At 42.6% G+C, this 25,421-nt stretch overlaps 1 protein-coding gene and 1 long non-coding RNA gene across 2 annotated transcripts in view; one reads left to right on the forward strand and one right to left on the reverse strand.

Moving 5' to 3' along the window:
• agpat4 (1-acylglycerol-3-phosphate O-acyltransferase 4 (lysophosphatidic acid acyltransferase, delta)) overlaps nucleotides 1-14,222 on the reverse strand; it is a 190,784-nt gene extending 176,562 nt beyond the window's left edge. Inside the window, exon 1 of the mRNA XM_087991525.1 lies at nucleotides 14,123-14,222. The gene's annotated coding sequence lies outside the window, so the exon portion shown is untranslated. The remainder of the gene's footprint in view (nucleotides 1-14,122) is intronic.
• The window catches only part of LOC122552979 (uncharacterized), a 99,543-nt gene that overhangs the window by 29,843 nt on the left and 44,279 nt on the right, over nucleotides 1-25,421 (forward strand). The window lies entirely within an intron of this gene.

The raw sequence follows: 25,421 nt of genomic DNA on the forward strand, positions 1-25,421 counted from the left end.
ACCCTGCACATCTTTTGGATGGTGGGAGGAAACCGGAGCACCCGGAGGAAACCCACGCAGACACGGGGAGAACGTGCAAACTCCACACAGTCAGTCGCCTGAGGCGGGAATTGAACCCGGGTCTCTGGCGCTGTGAGGCAGCAGTGCTAACCACTGTGCCACCATGCCGCCCTTTTTTTTTAATTTTGAATGTATGTAGTAGAGGTGAATGTTGATATATTATAAAGAAGTTTGTATAGTTATAGAAATATGATAGCAACAGTACTTTTATATTAAAGATGAAATTTTGTAGAATGCTAGCTACCATTGCTTGATTAATTAAATTTGTCCAGCAACATGAAAAAGGCTTTCAAAATGCTTGGTGGTCTTTCCCTTGTAAGAAAATCTTAGATTTTTTCATCAAGTATAAAAAAAATCTATATTTAGAATATTCACCTGTTTGAAGTACATATAATAAAAACATTTAAGATAGCAAGCAATTGAGATTTAGAAACAGGCTACAGAGCAGCAGTTACAGCTTTCTACCAGGCAGAATAATTGTTTTAACTATTTCAACATAAAATCTAAAAGTTTGACATTTCTAAAATCCTAAAGTCAGAAATAGAGCACAAATTAAGAAATCCTGGTGAAAACAATTCTTAAGATGTTGAATGGCTTCAAAATTGGATAGTAAGTCAGAATCTGAATAAATTACTACACTTGGCATGACAGCAGATGATGTTATAGACCAAGGCATGCTTTTATGGTAAAACAACAAGTTACTTTCAGAAAATGCTGAAGCAGAACACAGCCACAGAAAAGGAAAAGATCAAAGAAGGACCCACACAAACAATCTTCTGTAAAAGACAACACAAAGACTTCCTAGGAGAAATCAGTGACCAGACCTAGTGTTTTAGCAAGCTGATATTTATGTCAATGCGCATCTCTCAAGTTTCAAGTTAAATACCAGAATAAATATCACAATATTGACAGATTAGATGCCTTGGCTGAGAAACCACTCACATAGAACAAAGAACAGTACAGGACAGGAACAAGCTTCTTGGCCCTCCAAGCTTGTACCAACACATTTTGTCCTTCCATACTAAAACTGTCTTCACTTGCAGGATCCATACTTCTCTATTCCCTTCCTTGGCATATATTCATCTAGGTATTTTTTGAATGCTGTTATTGTGTCTGCTTCAACCACCTCCTCTGGCAGCACATTTCAAGCACTCACATCCTTTGTGCGAAAAAACTTGCTTCACACATCTCTTTTAAACTTCTCCCCTGCCCCTTGAACCTGTATCCCGAAGTAATTGTCCCTTCCACCCTGGGAAAATGCCTCATACCTTCCACTCTATCCATGCCATTCACAAGCTTATAAACGTTTATTTGGTCACCCCTCAACATCCTGCGTTCCAATGAGAACAAGCCCATTCAATCTAACCTTTCCTCACAGCTAAAATTCCCCATACCAGGCAACATCTTGGTAAACCTTTTCTGTACCATCTCCAAAACATCCACATCCTTCTGGTAGTGTCGTGACCAGAACTATATACAATATTCCACGTGTGGCCTAACTAAAGTTCTGTATACCTGCAGCATAACTTGTCTATCCTCACATTGTATGGCAAGCACACCATAGGCCTTTTTAACCACCTTATCTACCTGCGCTGCTGCCTTCAGTGGAGTACTGCAAACCCAGATACCTCTACATATCAGTACTCCTAAGAGTTCTGCCTTTCACTGCATAATTTCCACCTGTACCTGACCTTACAAAATGCAGCACCTCATGTTTGTCCAGATTAAACTCCATCTGCCATTTTTTTGCCCATGCCTCCAACCAATCTATATCCTGTTGTATCCTCTGACAATCCTCCTCACTACAAAATTTATATCATTTGCAGACTTACTAATTAGACCAGCTATGTTTTCCTGACTTCACATGACAAAGGAGCAGTGCTCCAAAAGCTTGTGTTTTCAAATAAACCTGTTGGACTATAGCTTGGTGTCACGTGACTTCTGACCATATCTGACAGAAGCCACAACCACATGGTTCTTTACGGAAAGTGGTGGCTGCCATAGAATGCACTGCCAGTGGTGGAGTAGAGTCACATACATTTAAGTGATTCTTGGATAGGCACATGGAAGATAGTACAATGAAGGATAAGTAGGTTAGTTTGATCTTAGAGTAGGATAAAAGGTCGGCACAACATTGAGGGCCACAGGGCTGTACTGTGCTGTACTGTTCTAAGTTCTAAAGTATGATACCGACCTACATAAGGGAATATTAGGGCAGAAGACCAAAACAGTGATCAAAGAGATTTAAATAGCTTCTTAAAAGAGGAAAGCAAGGTAAAGAGATGCAGATGTTTAAGTGTAGGAGCTTGGCAGCCGAAAGCATGGTGGAGCAATTAAAATTACAGGTACTCAAGGGCACAGAATTAGATGACCACAGGGAAATCAGTGGGCTGTGGGGTTGGGGAAGAATACGGTGATAGAGAATTAGGAGCTGATGGCTTTGAAATTGAGATTGAAAATTTTAAACTTAAGGTATTGTTTAAGTGAGAGCTAATATAAGTCAGCAAGTCCATAGATGATGGATAAGTAAGACTTCGTGAGAATTGGAACATGGGCAGCAAAATTTAGGATGCATCAAGTTTAAAGAAGGTAGAATATGGGAGTCTGATCAGGAATATGTCAAAATAATCAACCTACAAATAACAGGAGTAAGAATAAGGGTTTCAGCAGCATATGAAATGAGACATGAGCCAAGTGAGATAATGTTTATGGGTTCTCCCATCAAATTGTTGGATGAGTGTTCAGTAACAGACCAATTGTTCACCATCTTATTGATAATATCTCATTTGTGTGGTAAGCTAAATCTTGATTTGCAGATCCAGTGATGGAGGGTTGAGTAAAAGCATTAGCCTTGCAGTGTGCTCACTTGTCCTGTAAAGATCTGGTTCAGTTCTGTTCTAATATCAAAATTGTTTAATGATTACTTCTCCTTTTGGAGCAGATTCTTCACATGTCATGTCAAATAGCTTTTCCAGAATGCAGTGCTATGGAAATGATTCAGTAGTGTTACTGCGCACTGTGACTTCTTGATTCTGAAGAGAATCTCATGCCTGACATCATTGTTTGCTCAAAGGGTGAGTGTTGTACCTTTGCTTTTGGAGACAATGAGAGACTTGAGAACTTCATGAAATGCCTCTTGAAGCTCTGCAGCCTTGTTCTCCCATCACTTGTTCTTCATTTCTCTTAGTTTGGCTTGGTTGATGGTATCTGGATTTTCTTGCTGATTTTCTTTTGTGCACGTTATCTAAAAGTTTGATTCTATCTTGGTCGTTCTTGTTAAACTAATTTTAGTGCTTCCGTTTAACAAATCCAAGGAACTATGCAGTACTATGAGAACCATCTCTTTTTCTAAGAGTCTTCAATGTCTGTTTCACCTCTGGCATATTAGCAAATAATATGGCTATTTTGTGGCTGTTTCCCTTGTGATTTGAATCAAGTCTTATAGCACCACATTCTTTCTCTGCGTACAGAAATTTCTTCTGAATTCTTTATTGGATTTATCAGTGAATATCTAATATTTATTGTCTTTAGTTTCATTCTTCCTCTTTTCAATGTATATTCCATCAAATTCATCCACAATAGTGAGACATCTGTTCATCCTTCTCTATTCCAGAGTAAAGAACTCCAGATAATTCAGTCTTCCTTGATAGTTAAAATCTTCAACATCATCAACAACAATTTGTACTTATAGAGTCATAGTGACATACAGCATGGAAACAAACCCTTCCGCAACCAGTCCATGTTGAACATAAGAATCTAGCACATTTAATTTGAACAAGCTAGACCATGGCAGATGGCATATAATGTGAAGCTATTTATTTTTTTGAAAAAGCAGAGAGGCAGAATTCTTGGTTTTCTTGGTTTCTTGGGTTGAACGTCAATGTGATATGGTCTACGTGCTTCTGTATATATTAGCCCATGTCACATTTACCATGAAGACTGCATTCACATTGGGACAGATGTCTTGAGGTTTATTAATAACACCAACTATTTACATTGTTATGAAACATCACATTTAGAAATAGAAGTCTGAATCAGGTCTGAACAATATACACTGTAGAGAGAAGAATGGTAGAATCAAGTGAGGTATTCAGTGAGGCCCATCTCAACATTTCATTCAATTCACTTTTCTTAAATGCTGTGGCACAATTATGCTAGGCAGCGGTAAGTTCCCTTTGATACTCATCATTGCTTCTTAAGTTTAGATCAAGTGGTGCTGGAAAAGCACAGCAGGTCAGGCAGAATCTGAGGAGCAGGAAAATTGACATTTTGGGCAAAAGATGAAGGGCTTTTGCCCGAAATGTCGATTTTCCTGCTTCTCGGATGCTGCCTGACCTGCTGTGCTTTTCCAGCACCACTTTGATCTAAACTCTGGTTTCCAGCATCTGCAGTCCTTACTTTTGCCTAATTCCTTCTTAAGTAGCTTATTAATGGCCTAACTCACCATGGGTTACAATCTTATCAAACTTGCCATACAAACTAGCCATTGGGAAAGTTCAACTTAGAAACGAGAATGGATTATTGGCGAATTCAACTTGCCACTTGCTTCAGTAGACCTCCATCTTGCCCACAGACTGCAGAGCAGGCATGATTCACTGACATCAGCCACATATACCCCTTCAACCATTGACATTAACATTCCATTTTTAGGAAGTAATTGCTGGAAGCAAGTTGACCATCCTCAGCTGAACCTTCCGTGTTCAGAGGGTGGAGGTGGAGAGGCCAGCCACCTCCACAGTCCCTTGAGGGGAAATTGTTAAGCATGTGATCCTTCATTCATCTGTATGCTTCATCGCACCATCTTGTCTCCTTGTGACTCATGCAACGCTTTGCATTCCATTCACATGTGCTTTCAGCCCTGAGAATCATCGCATGGGGTGATAAGGTCTGCGTATTATTGACTGTCCAGCAGCCTCTGAGGGTGTTGGGCCTGTCTCTGTATAGCACCTGCCAATTTGTCCATCAAGGCAGACAAATGGTCACAGGCTTGGCTACATTGTTACACCACCTGGGTGATAACGGGAAATATGTTCCAGGACTAGCTGTGTCGTTCCAGCTTCCGGCTGTGAGGGTTATCATTTTCTGTCTGCCTGCCGCTGCTTCTCTTTCTTGTTCATCTGGATGAGATCACCATCACTAAGACTACAAGGTCATCTCCTGCTAGGGGCTCAGCAGGTGCCTGATCTCTGATTGCCAGTGGCCTGGGTGTTTCTCCCTCACCCATCTATGTAGTAGCTGGTGTGTGGAGCTCACTATGCGCCCTTATACAGTCCAAAGGGATGTTGCCATCTCTGCTGCTCGATGGTCCGTGAGCCAATGTGAACAGTGGTCCCTCTAATACGTTGCATGGGGAGATCAAGGACCATTCCTCTGTGGGAGATGGATTGTCATTAGGAGGATGGATGCAAATGTAAGACACATGAGGCAGACAACAATGCGATCATTGGATAGTAGTAGTAGCGTTCAGGTCATTTTAATTTCTGCCTGGTTTCAGGTGTCCCAACAGAGATGTCTCCACATCCCTGCAGGAGCTGTCCATGTTCTCCTGCATAGGCAAGTATTCTTTCCTCCAAGGGCATGAGGACAGAGATACCTGGTGTCACAGCACCTGTCCAGTGTTGCGCAGGTATTTTATGGGATGTCTTCTCTTGTAATGTCATAAAGGAGCTGAATGAGTAAGTGGGTGGCATAGCTGTTCAGGCTGGTGAGTATTGGGTAAGGCTGATGAGGTGTTCTGAGGGAGTGAGGAGCAGTGCAAAGGGCATGTGGTGTTAGTGGTATGAGAATTTTTGAAATAATTAGACTGGGTGAGGGGAGGTGTTGCATGCAACAGAGAGGGCAGCAGAGCAATGGCATTAGTGGGAGGTGAATGTGGTGGCACAGATAAGTATGAAGTAGAAAAGAGCAGAATACTTCTTTCACTCTGGCAGAGAAGATAAGATCATTGACCATCTTCCTGCACTGCTTCCTAGTTGTCCTCATCCTGAAGAAGGCGCTGACCTGAGTAGTGAGACAATGCTGCCACTTTAACAAGGTTATGTTGTCCTTGGTTATTTTCAAGATGGCTTCGTAAAGGCAGAGGTTCTGATATGTCTGGAAATGGCTCCTTGAAAACAGTGGCATGTGAGTGGCCAGTTCTCTCAGTTCAGGTTTTTTTTAGTTTGATCTGTTTTTAGCAGGAAGTCAAAAAGCTACTAGGGATGTGGAGAAGCAGCTACAGTGAAAAGAGGTTGCATGTTTCAACAGAGGTCTTGCTTGAGCTTTCTCTATGAAAACCCTGCCTGTAAGAACCTGTGTTTGAATTTACCTTTTGCCAAGGGGTGTTTGCTAAGGGTTTATGGGATGTTGCAGGGATTGGAACAGCTTCATTAACTTACAATATCGTGATGGTTGGGTGATCAAGTAAGTTAATTTATTCTAAATTCTGTTTTCTTTTGTTTGTGTTTCATCCATCATGTTTGAGCTGAGTGGTTTGACCAGGTGCATCACTCTTGAAATATCCACTTTACATTAGCCTAAAAAAGAATAAAAAGTTAGCCTCCTGGGCTACCTTCTTGAAACATTTTTAGGGGGTCTGGCCTGATTCATAAAGGTGGTGATCTCCAACCAGGCTGGCATGGAATGTGGCCTCCTCTGCTGGTCCTCCTAGAAGGGGACTCCTCTTCCCTTGACTACCCTATCCACAAGGACCTCCCAGGTCTCTCAAAGAAGTAAGTGTCAGGGTCCCAACCTCTGCCATATTTCCTCACCCCTTCCACAACTGAGCAGTACAGCTTCCTGCAGGTGCACAGAGGGTTGTGGTGTGACCACAAGGGATGATGGTCCGAGGGAGGACCTCTGCTGAGCGGTGGGTTGCTATAGTAATGACATAAAGTCATAGTCATAGAGTCATGGAGATGTACAGTATGAACAGACCCTTCGGTCCAACTTAGGTAAAAACAATGACTGCAGATGCTGGAAACCAAATTCTGGATTAGTGGTGCTGGAAGAGCACAGCAGTTCAGGCAGCATCCGAGGACAGGCAAAATCGACGTTTCGGGCAAAAGCCCTTCATCAGGAATAAAGGCCTGAAGCATGGAGAGATAAGCTAGAGGAGGGTGGGGGTGGGGAGAGAGTAGCATAGAGTACAATAGGTCAGTGGGGGAGGAGATGAAGGTGATAGGTCAGGGAGGAGAGGGTGGAGTGGATAGGTGGAAAAGGAGCTGGGCAGGTCGGACAAGTCCAGACAAGACAAGGGGACAGTGTTGAGCTGGAGGTTAGAAACTAGAATGAGGTGGGGGAAGGGGAAATGAGGAAGCTGTTGAAGTCCACATTGATGCCCTGGGATTGAAGTGTTCCGAGGCGGAAGATGAGGCGTTCTTCCTCCATGCGTCTGGTGGTGAGGGAGCGGCGGTGGAGAAGGCCCAGCACCTCCATATCCTCGGCAGAGTGGGAGGGGGAGTTGAAATGTTGGGCCACGGGGCGGTTTGGTTGATTGGTGCGGGTGTCTCGGAGATGTTCCCTAAAGCGCTCTGCTAGGAGGCGCCCAATCTCCCCGATGTAGAGGAGACCGCATCGGGAGCAGCCGCTTCATTGATGACTGCATTGGCACCACCTGGTGCTCACCTTCCACCCTACCAACCTTCGCATAAACCAAATCATCCGCCGACATTTCCGCCACCTCCAAACAGACCCAACCACCAGGGATATATTTCCCTCCCCACCCCTCTCCGCCTTCCGCAAAGACCGTTCCCTCCATGACTACCTGGTCAGGTCCACGCCCCCCTACGACCCACCCTCCCATCCTGGCACTTTCCCCTGCCACCGCAGGAACTGTAAAACCTGTGCACACACCTCCTCCCTCACCTCTATCCAAGGCCCTAAAGGAGCCTTCTATATCCATCAAAGTTTTACCTGCACATCCACTAATATCATTTATTGTATCCGTTGCTCCCGATGCGGTCTCCTCTACATCGGGGAGACTGGGCGCCTCCTAGCAGAGCGCTTTAGGGAACATCTCCGAGACACCCGCACCAATCAACCAAACCGCCCCGTGGCCCAACATTTCAACTCCCCCTCCCACTCTGCCGAGGATATGGAGGTGCTGGGCCTCCTCCACCCCCGCTCCCTCACCACCAGACGCATGGAGGAAGAACGCCTCATCTTCCGCCTCGGAACACTTCAACCCCAGGGCATCAATGTGGACTTCAACAGCTTCCTCATTTTCCCTTCCCCCACCTCATCCTAGTTTCTAACCTCCTGCTCAACATTGTCCCCTTGTCTTGTCTGGACTTGTCCGACCTGCCCAGCTCCTTTTCCACCTATCCACTCCACCCTCTCCTCCCTGACCTATCACCTTCATCTCCTCCCCCACTGACCTATTGTACTCTATGCTACTCTCTCCCCACCCCCACCCTCCTCTAGCTTATCTCTCCATGCTTCAGGCTCTCTGCCTTTATTCCTGATGAAGGACTTTTGCCTGAAACGTCGATTTTGCCTGTCCTCGGATGCTGCCTGAACTGCTGTGCTCTTCCAGCACCACTAATCCAGAATCCCTTCGGTCCAACTTGTCCATGCATGCCAATTAGATATCCCAACCCAATCTAGTCCCACCTGCCAGGTACCAGCCAATATTTCTCCAAACTCTTCCTATTCATATACCCATCCTGATGCCTTTTAAATGTTGCAATTGTACCAGCCTCCACCACTTCTTCTGGCAGCTCATTCCACACATGCATCACCCTCTGTGTGAAAACAATTGCCCCTTAGGTCCCTTTTATATCATTCCCCTCTCACCCTAAACCTAAGCCCTTTAGTTCTGAACTCCCTCACCCCAGGAAAAAGACCTTGTCTATTTATCCTATCCATGTCCCTCATGATTTTAAAAACCCCTATAAGGTCACCCCTCAGCCTCAGAGGCTCCAGTGAAAACAGCCCCAGCCTCTTCAACCTTTCCCTATAGCTCAAGTACTCCAGCCTTGGCAACATCCTTGTAACTCTTTTCTGAACCCAAGATGGGGCAGAAATTGGATGTAATTCTTACCATGAGGGATAAGTGGCAATTAATGTTGTGAGTTTGGTAAGTTACAATGAGGAAACTCACAGCCAGGAATTGAGGCAGGAATTACTCTGCAGATCTTTACAAGACTCGCAATTTGCTAAAAGACCATAGGAATCAGTCCATAGTGTGAGTTCCATGCTTACTGATATTGTGGGTACATTACATGACTGTATTACGATACATATCCCCCATTGCACTGACTCCATCACAGAGTGACTTCTGAAGGTGAGGTGAGGAGTCTTATACTAGAATGTCACGTGTTGCAATGCTACCTAGCTATCTAAAAAGTACATTGCCTTTCTGGGATCTGTGCAAAAATACAATGGGACAGCTTTTCACCAAGTGTGACATCAAGGAGCTCAGACAAAATTGAAGTCGATAGGAATCAAGGGGAAGATTTCCACCAGTTGGAGTCACACACATGAAGGAAGGTTATTGTGTTTATTGGAGGGGTCATCTTCCCTCCAGGATGTTGCAGCATGAGTTCCTCAAGGTTGGGTCCCAGCTCTAATAATCTTCAGCTTCATCAATAACCTTCCTTCCTACAGCAGGTCAGGAAGTGTGGAACTTCACTGATGGTTACATAGTGTTCAATACCATATGTAACTCCTCAGATACTAAAGAAGCCCACACTGTATGCTGCTAGATAGCAAGTCGACTGTGTCCATTAAGAGAGAATCTAACCATCTACCTTTGGCATGTAATGGCATTAGCATCACTGAACCCCACAGTACCAACAAAGTAAGGGGTTACCATTGACCAGAAACAGATCTGTACTAGAAGTATTATGGCTACAAGAGTATGCCAGAGACTGGATTAGAGACATAGTTATTAACATATCTGAGCAGGTTGATTAAAACTATCTATACCTCTCCTCTGAAGCTGGTGCAATGGTTATGTCAGTGGTCTAATAATCCAGAGATTCAAGCTAATACTCTGGGCACATGGGTTCAGCTCCTACCTTAGCAGCTGTTGTAACTTAAGGGCCTTGTGGTGCAATACTAGTGTCCCTATTGCTGAGCCAGGAGGTCTGGGCTCAAGTCATACTTATCCCAGAGATGTGTCATACGTGTCCAAAAGGTTGATTAAAAATAACTAAAAGGGCACTTAGAAAATTGTAAGATGATTGATTGTAGTTAACACAGATTTATGAAAGAAAATCATGTGTGATCAGTGTTTGGTCCTCAGCTATTCAGTGTAAGTAATCACTTCAGTAAGGAGACTAGGTGTAACATTTCTAAGTTTGCTGTAATATAAAGGTAAATAAGGAAGTAAATGGTGAGGAAAATGCAAAGAGGCTGCAGAAGGATATAGACAAGTTTGGTGAGTGGGCAGAAATGTCCTTTTTGGTCAGAAAAATAAAACCATTTTCTTTTTGAATGGTGAAAGGCGAGGAAATGTTTGTATTCAAGTGGACTAAGGTGTCCCTGTGGATAAAGCAAAGAACGTTTACGTATAGATACAATTAAGCAAATCAAAAGATAAATGCTATGTTAGCTTTTGCTGAATTATAAGAATTAAAAATGATCTTTCTTCACAGAACCCTGGAGTACACTGCATTTTTGATTTGCTTCCTGAAGGGCAGATTGTTCTAGACTGATGCCAGGCCGGTTCCTAAGCTGAGTGGATTACTTCGTAAGGAGAGATATATAAAATTTTTAAAAGGCATGGTCAGCTATATATTGAGAAAATGTTCCACAGACTGGAAAATCTAGGGCAGAGGGTCGCAATCTGAGAATAAGGAGTTAGCCACTATGATTGAGTTAAGGGAAAATTTCTTATTTCAAATGGTTGTGATTCAGTAAGATTCTCTACATAAGGAGTTGTGGATGTTCATTTTTTAAGTGTATTCAAGTCAGAGGTCAGTAGACTTTTAGGGCAAAATTGTAGGCAGAATTAAAATAGATGATTGGCCCTGAACTTCTGCAATGTTGATGCAGACTCAAGGGTCCAAATGGCCTAATCATGTTTCCTAAGTTCTCATGTTGTTGTGGGACTTGGTGTGAGTTAAAACATGGGAAACAGAATTTTCGTTCACCTTAAGTTTATGTTAATAGGTCAGAGTGTGGGAGTGCATAGGAATAGTCAAGTCTAGAGATAACAAAAGCAGAGATGAGTGTTTCAGCAATTGATGTACTGAGATAGGGGTTGAGTCAGGTGATGCTATGGAGGTTGAAATGGGCAGTCTTAGTAGGGTTTTGAAGCTATGATTGGAAACTGATCTCATGATCAAATATGATAATAGTGTCAAGAACAGTCAAGTTCACCATCACATAGTGGAAAATAGGAAGGATGAGGTCAATGCTAGGCAACAGAATTTGTGGTAGAACTGAACACAACTGCTTTAGTAGTCCCATTTTTCTGTTTTTTTTGCTGAAAATTTCTGTTCATTTAGTACTGGACATTTTCAGCATTTTGACAATTTAGAGACAGTGGAGGGGCCAGAAAAGTTGGTTGATGTAAGATGAAACAGGTATCACCAACATTCAAGCAGAAACTGACAAGGTGGGCAGAATTTTAAAGGGGAATGAGCTGCTCCCACCCTCTCCAGAAGGCAGGTTGGCAACCAGTCGGCAGACTGATAAGAATCTCGACCTCAGCCAGCCATATCATGGCATGGACAGTGTATTATTGAATGAGATGTTAATAAGCTCAATTGGGGTGTGTTACCAAACACCCCGAGACCTTGGAATGCAGGTGCACAGTTCCTTAAAGGTGAAGTCACAGGTAGACAGGTTAGTGAAGAAGATGCTTAATACACTATACTCAGTGGGCTATATATGTCATTGGTTAGGCCACTTTTGGAATATTGCATTTAATTCAGCATCTCCCTGTTTGAGGAAAGATGATAAACATGAAAAGGTGCAAAAAAGATTTACAAGGATGTTGCCATGGTTAGAAGGTTTGAACTACAGGAAGAGGCTGAATAGGTTGGGACTATTTTCCCTGGAGCTTTGAAAGCTGAGGGGTGATCTTTATAAAATCATGAGGGGCATGGATAGGGAGAGTAGCCTATCTGAGTGGAAGGGAGTCCAAAACCAGAGGGACAAAAGTTTAAGGTGAAAGGGGAAATATTTAAAAGGGATCTAAAGGGCAACTTTTTCATGCTGAGGGTAGTGCATGTGTGAAATGGGCTGCCAGTGGAAGTGGTGGAGGCTAGTACAATTATACATTTAAAAGGCATCTGGATGGGTATATGAATAGGAAGGGTTTCGAGGGATGTGGGCCAAATGGAACTAGATTATAGAATCCCTATCGTGTGGAAACAGGCCCTTCAGCCCAACAAGTCCACACCAACACTCTGAAGGGTAATCTAACCAGACCATTCCCCCTACCTTATATTTTACCCCTGACTACTGCACCTAACCTACATATCCCTGAACACTATGGGGAATTTTAGCATGGCCAATTCACCTAATCTGCACATCTTTGTACTGTGGGAGGAAACCGGAGCACCCAGAGGAAACCCACACAATCACGTGGAGAATTCCAGCCCAAGGCTGGAATCGAACCCATGTCCCTGGTACTGTGGGGCAGCAGTGGTAACCACTGAGCCACCTGCTGCCCTAGTTTAAGGTATTGGGTCAGCATGAATGATTTGGATCAAAGGGTCTGTTTCCATGCTGTACAACGCTATAACCATAACCATTAATTTTTGTTTTAGATCTTGTGGACTGGCTGAAATTTCACCATCAGGTGATGTATACTTCTCACTTATCATTGTGCAATACACCAACTCTATCCCCGGTGGGAAATTCCAGAATACACTGGAACTGACAGGGAACTGGATCAACTTTCCAGTTGATTCAGCACTCACTTCTCCCTGAGCTGTAGCAAAGCTGCTTGTCTTGTAAACAAACATAACTAATTTGAATTTTAGTGCAACTCCAAGAAGTATAATGTTGAAAATCTTTGTTGAATAAACATCAACTACTGGATTTGGGATAAACAAACTATATTAGAAATGCCACCTTAATTATATTAAACTGAACCTTGACAAAAATTACACAACCTTCTATCCATCTATTATTCACCAGTGTTATTAAAAATAGAAGTTCCTGCAAATTCTGCACTCCTTGAAGAACTGGAATCCAGCACCTTATCAGTCAAGCAACTCTTTATGTTAGGTCATTACGAGGTAGTAACCTACCATAATATTCAAAAATTATTTTACTACCATATAATTTGCTCAGATATTTAAACAGACTCACAGTCCAACTGCCACTGTAGACTTAACAAATTGTAGTCACAGTCATTAGTATTCACTCAAAAAAACTTGCTGTGTCCCTTCTAGGAATGAAAGGATCTCATTTATCTTCCAAACAGATACAGCTGTACTTGTCACATAATTTACAAAAATAAACATTTCTTCACCTTTCTTCTGATCGGTATTGGGCAGTGCAATGAAAGGCAGTTTGGGACTTTTTCTGTGACCTATATTTTCAGCTTATTGGGCCAATTTTGCTGTTGCTAGGTCTGAACATAGTCATAAAAGAGCTGACTTACAGGGAATCAGAAATGATCAACTTTCTGCAGAAACATACATATTACCATTCTGTATACAAAATCTTGTTGGACTTAAATCTACTACACAGATTTTATTTTTGGAAAATTATAGGGCTTAATTTAACACAGAAAACTTTTCACTGAGAAAGGAGAGCAAAAGTTAAGAGTTCCATAAACTGATCATGCTGATATAATATTACCCTTGTGGATCCGTGGGGCAACAAACCTGTCCATAATTCTGCTAGGTTGACCAGGCTACTCTCTTTTTATCTGCCAGTGTAATGATTGAAACCTTTTCCATGCTGCTTGTGTTCTAGTCTTCCTGCCTCTCTATCATTGTCTCACTGCCATATACATTTCAGAAATTCAGCTTCTGTATTTCACAGAGGAAGTACAAGTGGCAAAACTGAATCACACAATCATCAGCAAATACAAAATAAAGAAAAAATCTTGGGGATAATCTACTCTGTAATCTTAAAGGAGAAACCTACGTAATATAATATTAACATTGCTCACCAATTCAGTCTTGTTCCAATTGTTCTGAAAGTTAGGCTGTTGGTAGACTTATTTAATGACTTAAAACTAACCTTTGTCCCTTAACTTTATTTAAGGCTCTTGCGTCAATGCAGGAAGAAGATAGCTTCCTTCCTGAAACAGCATCACTTAATCGACTAATGCAATCACCAGTTCTTTGGAGGGTGAATATGAGGAGGAGCTTTCATATGGATTGCAGGGAATTTGGTCAGTTTTCTAACTCCAAGTCCCTCCACCATTCAAAGTCCATTCAAGGCTCAGTTAGCTCAGACCATCAGTGGGGCTGGGTCTGGGTTGCGGAAAGTATTGGTGGGGAGGGTTAGCATATTTTGTATTTCCACGTTAAGTGTGGGGATTCAGCAGAAGGCTTCCCCACCCAATTTTCTATTCACTTTCCCTACTGTACCTTGAGCTTTCAGATGGTGCAATAAAGGAAATGCTGGGCAATCCATCTGTGCAATAACTGTACGATATTGTGAACATAATTCTCATTTTTGTTTTAGTCTCATATCTGAATATTGGGTAAAGTGGCTCAGCTGTTATGATACTGGATGAATAATCCAGATTTCAAATTCAAAAACTGGGCAGCTGGGAGAATTCAAATTTAATTAATTAAATAAAATAAAAATGAGTGACAGTAAACATTAAACCATTGGATTGTAAGAACGCGTACCCCAATTATTTTACCAATGTCCTTTAGGGAAGGAAATCTGTTGGTCTCACGTATATGTAAATCCATGCCCACAGAAAAGTAGTTGATTCTTAATATACCTTTAACTGGCTCAATCAGTCACTCAATTGCTGCTATGAAAGACTCTAGTTGGAATAAAACTGGAAAGATGACCCAGTTTAATAACCCAATACAATATACAGATAGTGAGGACTGCAGATGCTGGAGATCAGAGTCTAGTTTAGAATGGTGCTGGAAAAGCACAGCAGGTCAGGCAGCATCCAAGGAGCAGGAAAACTGACATTTCGGGCAAAAGCCCTTCAGCCCTTGCATCTAGCAATGTCCTCTCTACTAGCATCTGAGGATGTATGCCAAATTGAAAGAGCTGTCCCACAGATCAATCAGGTATTAACTTGACATTGGCTTATCCACAGAATCATACCTTTTAGCCAATATACCAGACCTCTGCATCACGAGAGAATGCCCCATCCCACAACAAATCCACCAGATGAGATGGTACAATCATATACAATCAGGAGGTAATGGCTCTATAAATCCTCAACCTTGACTCTGGAGCCTCATAGCATCACCAACAAGAAAACTTCCTGCTAGCTATCACCAACCATCCAACCCAGAATTCTGGATAATCCAAGTTGTAAGATGGGAAACAAATTGTGACTGCAAGAGCTGCTCCTTTTTTGAGGTATTTTCAGCGTTGGAGCTGATTTCCTCGAATTCTAGGAGCAGTCATAACAGTTTTATAAGCTGTTGTTTTGGAACTTTGGGATGATTACAAGATTTAAAAGGCATTTGGATGGGTATATGAATAGGAAGGGTTTAAAGGGATATGAGCCAAATGCTGGCAAATGAGACCAGATTAATTTAGCCTTAACTACGTCACTTGGCAGGGAATTCCATAGATTTACAACCCTCTGAGTGAAGTTCCTTCTGAATTCAGTCCTAAATCTGCTCTCCCTAATTTTGAGGCTTTGCCCTCTTGTCCTCTTTTCACCTGCCAGTGGAAACATCCACTCTACTTCTCTCTTATCTGTTTCCTTCATAATTTTACATGTTTCTTTAAGATCCCCCCCTCATTCTTCTAAATTCCAAAGAATATAATCCCAGCCTACTCAGTCAATCCTCATTAGCCAACCCCCTCAACTCTGGAATCAACCTAGTGAACCTCCTCTGCAACCCCACTAATGCCAGTACATCTTTTCTCAAGTAAGGAGACCAAATCTGCACACAGTACTCCAGGTATGACCTCACCAGCACTCTGTACAGCTGCAACATAACCTCCCTGCTTTTAAACTCAATCCCTTTACATGTGGGGACACCTCCCACCATGTATGCGGCGAGTACTCATGTGACTCTGCTAGTGTGATCTATCTCATAAGCTGCAGGCAAAGATGCCCTGAGGCATGGTACATTAGCAAGACCAAACAAACGTTACAACTACGGATGAATGGACACCACGCAACAATCACCTGGCAGGAGTGTTCCCTCCCAGTCGAGGAACACTTCAGCAGTCCAGGACATTTGGCCTTGGACCTTTGGGTGATTTTGGGAAAGGCGGACTTTGGGACAAGCAACAATGCATAGTAGCTGAGCAGAAGCTGTTAGCAAAGTTTGGTACCCATGGGAATGGCCTCAACTGGGGTCTTGGGTTCATGTCACACTACAGGTGACCCCACTGGACGACACACACACAAGCGCAGACCCTCTCTCGTACACAAGCTCTCTCTCATATGCAAACACATATACTCCCTGCACTCACACCAACACATGCACCCTCTCACACATACCCCATCATACACATACTGACACACACTTAACCAAGCTTACACACACTCTGTCACCTACACTCACACCCACATGCATACACTCACATGCACACTCAATCTGTCGCTCCTACATGTGCACACATATAAGCTTATGGGGTGAATTTGTTTTCGCAGAATTACATTTTATTTTGCTGAAAAACTGCATGAATCCATGTAAAGCTCTGTAAAACTGCAGAAGGTTTGTCAGTCTGACATAGCATTGGGACACAGACAGACTTCACACTTATTTAAAAAGCTGAGCGATCTTGAGAATGTAATTTGAAGAAGTTCTGGGATTTGCATATCAAAAAACAGAAACCTGCATATCCCATTATAAAAGATGAAAGTTTTAATTTAAGTTTGTTTACATTATCACATCTCCATGACACTGGACTCCTTTGCCTATAAGTTCTGATCTTAATCTCCACAACCACCTGATGAAAGAGTGGGCACTCTGAATACTAGTGCTTACAAACAAACCTGTTGCACTATAACCTGGTGTTGTGTGATTTTAAACTTTGTCCACCCCAGTCCAACACCAGCACCTCCAAGTCATATCCCTTTAGCAGTGAAGGACAAAATTCCATTTGCCTACTTAATTACCTGTTGTACCTGTTGACCAACCTTCTGTGATTCATGCACAAGGACACTCAGCTCCCTCTGCACAGCAGCATGCTGCAATTTTTTACTATTCAAGTAATAGTCCCTTTAACTGTTATTCCTACCAAAATGGATGACTTCAATATTGTACTCCATTCCCCAGATCTTTGCCCATCATTTAAACTATCAATGTCTCTTTGTAAAGTTTCACAGTCCTCTGCACACTTTGCTCTACCACTCATCTTAGTGTCATCCGTATTCTTTGACACACTAAATGAGGTGGTCAATTTCAAATCATCTATGTGAATTGTGAATAATTGCAGTCATGACACTGATCTTTGAGGCACACCACTAGTCACTGATTGCCAGCTAGAAAAACATTCATTTCATAGAATCCCTAAAGTGTGAAATAGGCCATTCGGCCCAACAAGTCCACACTGAACCTCTAAAAGGTAACCCAACCAGACCCATTCCCCCTAGCCTACCACTCTACATTTACCCATGACTAATACACCTAACCTACACATCTCTGAACAATTTAACATGGCCAATTCCCCTAACTTGCACATCTTTGGACTGTGGGAGGAAGCTGGAGCACCCAGAGGAAACCCACAAAGATAGAGGGAGAATGTGCAAACTCCACACAGACAGTCACCCAAGGCTGGAATCGAACCTAGATGCCTGGCACTGAGAGGCAGCAGTGCTAACCACTGAGTCATCATGTTGCATTTATCCCCACTCTTTGCTTCCTATTAGTCAATCAATCCTTCATCTATGCTAATACATTGCCCGTAACACCTTGCATCTTTATCTTATGCAGCAGCCTTTTGTGCAGCACCTTGTTGAATGCCTTTTGGAAATCTAGATACACCACATCTACTGGGTCCTTGTTGTCCACCACGCTCGTAATGTTTTCATAGAATTCCAGTAGATTAGTTAAGCATGAACTGCCCTTCATGAACCCATGCTGCATCTGCCCAATGGGACAATTTCTATCTAAATGCCTTGCCATTTCTTCCTTGATTAAAGCTCAAGCATTTTTCCAAATACAGAAGTTAAGCTAATCAGGCTATAATTCCCATCTTTTATCTACCTCCTTTTTTAAATAGTGGTGTCACATATGCTGTTTTTCAATCTGCTGGAACTGCCCTAGAGTCCAGTGAATTTTGGAAAATTACTGCAAGTTCATTTGCTACTTCTCCCGCCATCTCTTTTAGTACCCTGGGATGCATTCCATCAGTGCCAGGAGACTTGTATGCCCTTAGTTCCATTACCTTGCCCAACACTACCTCTTTCGTGATAATGATTGTTTGAAGTCTCACCTACCTTTGTCTCTATGTCAATTACTGGCATATTAGTCATGTCTTCCACTGTGAAGATCGACACAAAATACCTGTTTAATGCCTCGGCCATGTCCTCCTATCCCATTACTAAATCGCCCGTCTCATCCTTTAAAGGACCAATATTTATTTTAGCCACTCTTTATCGCTTTGTTTATTTATAGAAAATTTTGCTATCTGACTTTATATTCTGAGCTAGTTTATTCTTATAATCTTACTGTTCTTTATAGCTTTTTTTGTGGTTTTCTGTTGATCTTTAAAGCTTTTCCAATCTTCTAGTTTCCCACTGATCTTGGCCACTTTGTATACATTCACTTTCAATTTGATAGCCTCCCTTATTGCCTTTAACACCCGTAGCAGATTATCCCTTTTCTTACAGTCCTTGCTTTTCATTGGTATATACTTTTGTTGAGCACTTTGAAAAATTGTTTTAAAGGTCCTCCACTGTTTGTCAACTGTCTCATCATAAAGTCTTTGCTTCCAGTCTACTTTAGCCAATTCCTCCCTCATCCTATTGTAGTCTCCCATGTTTTAGCACAGGACCCTGGTACTGGGTTTAGTTTTCTCGCTTTCCATCTGTATTCTAAATTCAACCATACTGTGAGCGCTCCTTTCATGAGAATCCCTAACTATAACAACATTAATTATTCCTATCTCTTTACATAGGGCCAGATCGAGGATAGCTTGCTCCCTTGTCGGTTCCATTACATACTGTACGAGAAAACTATTGCAGGTACATTCAATAGACTCTTCCTCAAGGCTATCCTTGAGGATAGCCTGTTTTGACCAATCAACATGTAAGTTAAAATCCCCCATGATAATAGCCATACCATTTTTACAGGCATTAGTTATTTCTTTGTTTATTGCCTGTCCCAATGTGATATTATTATTTGGTAGCCTATTTCCACCCAAATCGATTCAACCTTATTCTCCACAGAACCTATATCATCTCTCACCATGCTTTCCTTTATTGGTCAGAGCTTCGAGTTTATGAGTTGAGACGCCATGTTGCAGCTGCACAGGACATTGGTTAGGCCACTTGAATATTGTGCGCAATTCTGGTCTCCTTCCTATTGGAAGGATGTTGTAAAAAGGTTTACCAGGATGTTGCCAGGATTGGAGGGTTTGAGTTATAGGGAGAGACTGAATAGTCTGGGACTTTTATTTTGGAGTGCCAGAGGCTGAGGGGTTCATAAAACCATAAGGGTTATGGATAGGGTAAATCGACAAGGTCTTTTCCCTGAGGTGGAGTACAGAACTACAGGATATAGGCATGGGAAAAACTTAAAAGGGACCTAAGGGGCAACTTTTTCATGCAGAAGGTGGTGCATTTATGGAATGAGCTGTCAGAGGAAGTGGTGGAGGCTGGTACAATTACAATATTTAATAGGCATCTGGATGGGTATATGAATAGGAAGGGTTTAGAAGGATATGGCAAATGGGACTAGATTAATTTAGAATATCTGGTCGGTATGGACAAGTTGGACCAAAGGGTTTATTTCCATCTCTATACCTCTATGTACATCTCTATACCTCTATGACACTACATAATTATTAAAGTTTGTGTATTGTCTTTCAAGTTCATTAGCTGATGTTTTAGTGTGTTGGTGGGTTTGTGGGCTACCATGATGCCAAGGGGTCTGAGTAGTCTGGCAGTCATTTCAGAGATGTCTTTGATGTAGGGGAGAGTGGCTACGGTTTCTGGATGTGTTTTGTCTGCTTAATCAATCTGCTTTGTCTGTGAGATGTAAAGATGGCAGGTAGTAGAGTGATGTGTACTGCCTGTCAATGTGGGAAATTAGGGAGAATTTCAATGTTCCTAACGATTACGTCTGCAGGAAATGTGTTTGGTTGTGAATCCTATTGTATTGCATGGATGAGTTGCAGCGGCAGTTGCAAGTAATCAGAAATTTACAGGAGCTGGGGGATGATGGATTGCAATTTCAGAAAGGGAGAAAAACTATAGGTACAGTCAACTAGGTGGGTAAACTCCAGGAAAGGTAGGAGGGGTAGGCAGGAAGTGCAGGAATCTCTTGTGGCTCTCAAACAAATATGCTGTTTTGGAAAACTTAGAGGGTGATGGACTCACAGGGGAATGTAGCACTGACAGCCAGGTTTCTGGGTACTGAGACTGGTTCTGCTGTAACAAGGGGGTTCATCAGTTTTCAAGCAATTGGTTGTGATAGGAGACTGTCTAGTCAGAGGCATAGATAGATGTTTCTGTGACTGACAATGAGACACCAGAATGATATGATGCCTCGCTGGTGCGAAGGTCAAGAATATCTTGGAGAGATTACAGAATATTCTCAAAGGGAAGAGGGACTAGCAGGAGATCATTGTACACGTTGGAATGAGAAAAGAACAAGGTTCTGAGGAGAGGGTATTGGAAATTAGGCAGGAATTTAAAAAGTAGGTCCTTGAGAGTAGTAATATCTCGATTACTCCCAATGCCATGAGCTAATGAGAGTAGGAATAGGAACATAGAACAGATGAATGCTTAGCTGAGGAACTGGTGTAAGGTAAAGAATTTGCATTTTTGGACCATTGGAATCTCTTCTGGGGTAGAAGTGACCTGGATAAGAAGGACAGATTGCGCCTGACTTGTAAGGGTGGTGGAACTCAGAAAGATAGTGAGAAAAGAGATCAGCCTGAGACTGGTGCAGTTGTGAAAAGGAATGAGCCAAACAGTGCAGGCAGGAACAAAACAGACAATGACGTAGGACTGATAAATTAAACTGCATTTATTTCAATGCAAGAGACCTAACAGGTAAAGCAGATGAACTCAGGACATGGTTGGGAACACAGGACTGGGATATCATAGCAATTACACAAATGTGCTTCAGGGATGGACAGGACTGGCAGCGTAATGTTGCAGGATACATAGAGGTAAAAGAGAGGAAGTGGAATGGCATTTTTGATTTGGGCTAACAGTATGGCTGTACTTAGGGAGAATATTCCTGAGAATACGTCCAGGGAAGTTATTTTGATGGAATTAAGATATAAGAAAGGGATGATCACCTTACTGAGGTTGTATTATAGATCCAGAGAAAGTGAGGACTGCAGATGCTGGAGATCAGAGTCGAAAAGTGTGGTGCTGGAAAAACACAACAGGTCAGGCAACATCTGAGGAGTAGGAGAGTCAGCGTTTTGGGCATAAGCCACATTTTCGACTCTGACCGATAGACCCCTCAATAGTCAGTAAGAAATTGAGAATTGTAAGGAGCTCTCAGTTACAGTAAGAATAATAAGGTGGTAATGGTAGGGGATTTTAACTTTCCAAACATAGACTGCCATAGTGTTAAAAGCTTGGATGGAGAGGAATTTGTTAAGTGTGTACAAGAACATTTTCTGATTCAGTATGTGGATGTACCTATTAGAGAAGGTGCAAAACTATACCTATTCTTGAGAAATAAGGCAGGGCAGATGACTGAGGTGTCAGTGGGGAGCACTTTGGGGCCAGTTACCATAATTCTATTAGTTTAAAAGTAGTGTTGGAAAAGGATAGTCCAGGTCTAAAAGTTAAAGTTCAAAACTGGAGGAAAGCCAATTTTGGCAGTATTAAGTAAGAACTTTCAAAGGTTGACTGGGGGTGGATATTCTCAAGTAAAGAGACAGCTGGGAAGTGGAAACCTTCAAAAATGAGATAACGGGGGGTCGAAGATGGCGGCGATCTATGAGGATCGCGTTGCAGAGCTCCGCACCACAGCACAAGTGGAACAAACTTCTAACCCGTCCAATCCAGACTATTGCGATACCCTGGGACTCTGGAAAAGTCTTGGAGTCCCAGGAAATTGTGGAAAATCAACTTACCTGTGTTTTGGTCATCCAGAGATGCCGAAGAAGGGAGGGGGAGCGTCTGAGGCTGGGCCCGTGGCCCAGCGTGCAGGATCTTTGGACTCAATTACCTGCCAGGCCCTGACGAAGGAGCTCGCGAGATCTCATGAGATATTGGGTAAGCAGATAGAGGAGAAGCTGGCCCCGATCTCTAACATGCTGCAAAAGCATGAACAGCAGCTGGGAGACTTGGAAACAAAGGACAGATGAGGTTGAACACAGACTCACAGTGGTGAAAGATGATATCAGTTCTTCCAAGGATAGGATCCGTAATTTGCTTGACAAAGTGGATGATTTCAACAGGGCCAGTACAAAAAGTATTTGGATCATCGGTCTGCCAGAGGGTAAAGAAGGTCAGCAACTGGCGGAATTTATTGAGGACTGCTTGGTGAAATTCCTTAACTTAGAGGCTGGAATGAGAGGCTTGAAGATTGAGAGGGCTCACCGGGTCACGGGTCACGGGGCAGAGGTTAGGTCTGGGTCAAGGTCCTCATCCTCTCTTGGTGCGGTTTCATCATTATAAAGGTAAGGAGAGAATCGTGGAAGCTTCCAAAATTCAGGGGAAGGATCCGAAAGCCTTAGTTTATGAGGGCTCTAACGTCATGTTCTTCCGTACATCTCTTTGACACGTCAGATGAGGCAAGAGACTTTGTGGACAAATTAACTTAACCTGAACAATTTAGTATGTACAAATAGTAGGGTTGGCTTTGGGTATGGCTTTGTTTTTTCTTTAAATAAAAACAGAGGAAGTCTGGTTGGGGCTTTTCCTTTTTTTATTGGTAATAATCTGATTTAAACTATGTTTGATGGCAGTTGAGATGTGTACTTTCAACTTCTAAGTTATACCAAAGGATGGGTGGGGTATTTACCCCGTTTTTTAAAAAACATTTCTTTATTCACATTGCTATTCTAATGTGTATTTTTTTTCTTTTCTGTTTGCTCTAGCTAGGAGGAGGGAAAATGATTGGGATGGCTAGATGCCTACTTATGGGCAGTTTATACCCTGTTCAGGTATTTTAATGTCTGGACTGCAGTTTTGGCAGCAGAATGGGAAATTGGGTTTTGGGATGGCTAGTTGTCCCCTTTGGGCAGGGGGTGAGTTCCCGCATTCAGCACTGTTGGCGCTTTATATGTTGCTTTACTTTTTGGTTTTTGTTGTATATAATCTTTGATAGGTTTGTAGGTTTGTTAACTGTAGTGGTTTTAGTTTATGTAGTTTTTATGTTAGATGGATCTTGTGACACTAAAGCTCAGCGATTTGTGGTTCAAGTTCCACCTCCCTGGAATTTGAATGTTACTGCAGAAGGTTAGGGCTAATGACTTGATTAAATGGTATACCTGGAATATCAAGGGAAGTCATTCACCAATTAAGAGGAAGAAGGTACTTTTGAGTCTTAGTAAGGAGAAGGTGGATATTGCTTTGTTATAGGAGACACACTTCGATGATAGGGAACATTTGGAACAACAGCAGAAAGGCTTTGATCCGATTTACTTTTCATCTTTTAATACCAGAAGTAGGGGAGTGGCTAAATTGGTTAGGAGGAATCTCCCATTTAAGTTACTAGAGTGTGTTAAAGATACACATGGGAGCTTTTTAATTCTCAAAGCCCTGATAAATGGAGAAGAATATGGTGTTTTAAATGTTTATTGCCCTCCGGCCCATTCCTTCAAATTTCTGGTAGATGCGACCTCTAAACTGATCAGTCTCGAGTCCCGGCATATAATTATAGGGGGCGATTTTAACTGTCTCATGGATCCCACAGTAGACAGGTTGCCCAAAGGCCTCCAATACTCTCTGTACAAGCTAAACAATTATTGGATCTGTGCATGAAGTTAGGGTTGGTGGATGTCTGGAGGCGTCTCCACCCTACAAGCAGGGATTTTACGTTTTTTCCCAATCCACACAGGTGTTACACCAAGATTGATTTTTTTGTCAGACCCAGTGGCAACCCCGATCATGCTCCAGTCTACCTGTTGGTTAAGTTTAAGGACGTTACAGTGTGTGTGTGTGTGGTTGGGGGGGGGGGGGGTTGTCCAAGATGGGGCCATCTAAGAATATCACACTGTAGAGCTACGCATCGCAACACAAGCAGGATGAACCTTCAATCCGCCCAACCCAGACCATTGTGACATCTTGGGACTCTGGAAAGATTGTGGAGTCCCAAGAGACTTCTAAAAATTAACTTACCTTAATTTCCAGCCGTCCAGAAATGCCGAAAAAGGGAGGAGGAGCATCTAAGGCTGGGTCTGCAGTTCAACCTGAAGGATCCTTGGAGTAGATTACTTTCCAGGCTCTGGTGAACGAGCTCACGAAATTTCGCGTGATGCTGCAGAAACAGATTGAAGAGAAGTTGGCTTCAATCTCTGTCATGCTGCAGAAGCATGAGCAACAGCTGGGAGACCTGGACAAGAGGACGGATGAGGTGGAGCATAGTGTCACAGCGGTGGAAGCTGATGCCAGTTCATCCAAGAATAGGATCTAGGCTCTGAAGACGCAGGTCCGTAATTTGCATAACCAAGTGGATGAGCTTGAGAACAGGGGCAGGAGAAAAAACATTCAGATCATCGGTCTGCCTGAGGGTAAGTAGGGTGAGTGGCCTGCGGAATTAGTTGAGGACTGGCTGCCGAAATTCCTTGACGTGGAGGCTGGCATGAAAGGATTGAAGATAGAGAGGGCTTACCGGATCACAGTGCAGAGATCAGGTCTGGATCAACGTCCTTGTCCTCTCCTGGTGTGGTTCCATCATTACCGGGATAAGGAGAGAATTATGGAGGCTTCCAGAGTCCAGGAGGAACGATCTGAAGACCCTAATTTACAAAGGTTTTAAGATCATGTTCTTTCAGGACTTCTTAGCGGTGATCCAGTAACAGAAAATCTTACAACGGTGTCAAGAGAAGACTGAGGGAGCTTGGGATTCAGTATTCCTGAGGTATCCGGCGGTGCTATGGCCCACGTTACATGGATTCATACATCTCTTTGACACGTCGGAGAAGGCAAGCGACTTTGTGGAAAA

This window comes from Chiloscyllium plagiosum, unplaced genomic scaffold (genome assembly GCF_037043375.1).
Source record: "Chiloscyllium plagiosum isolate Xiang-an unplaced genomic scaffold, Cpla_swu_hap1 HiC_scaffold_10, whole genome shotgun sequence".
Lineage (NCBI taxonomy): Eukaryota > Metazoa > Chordata > Chondrichthyes > Orectolobiformes > Hemiscylliidae > Chiloscyllium > Chiloscyllium plagiosum.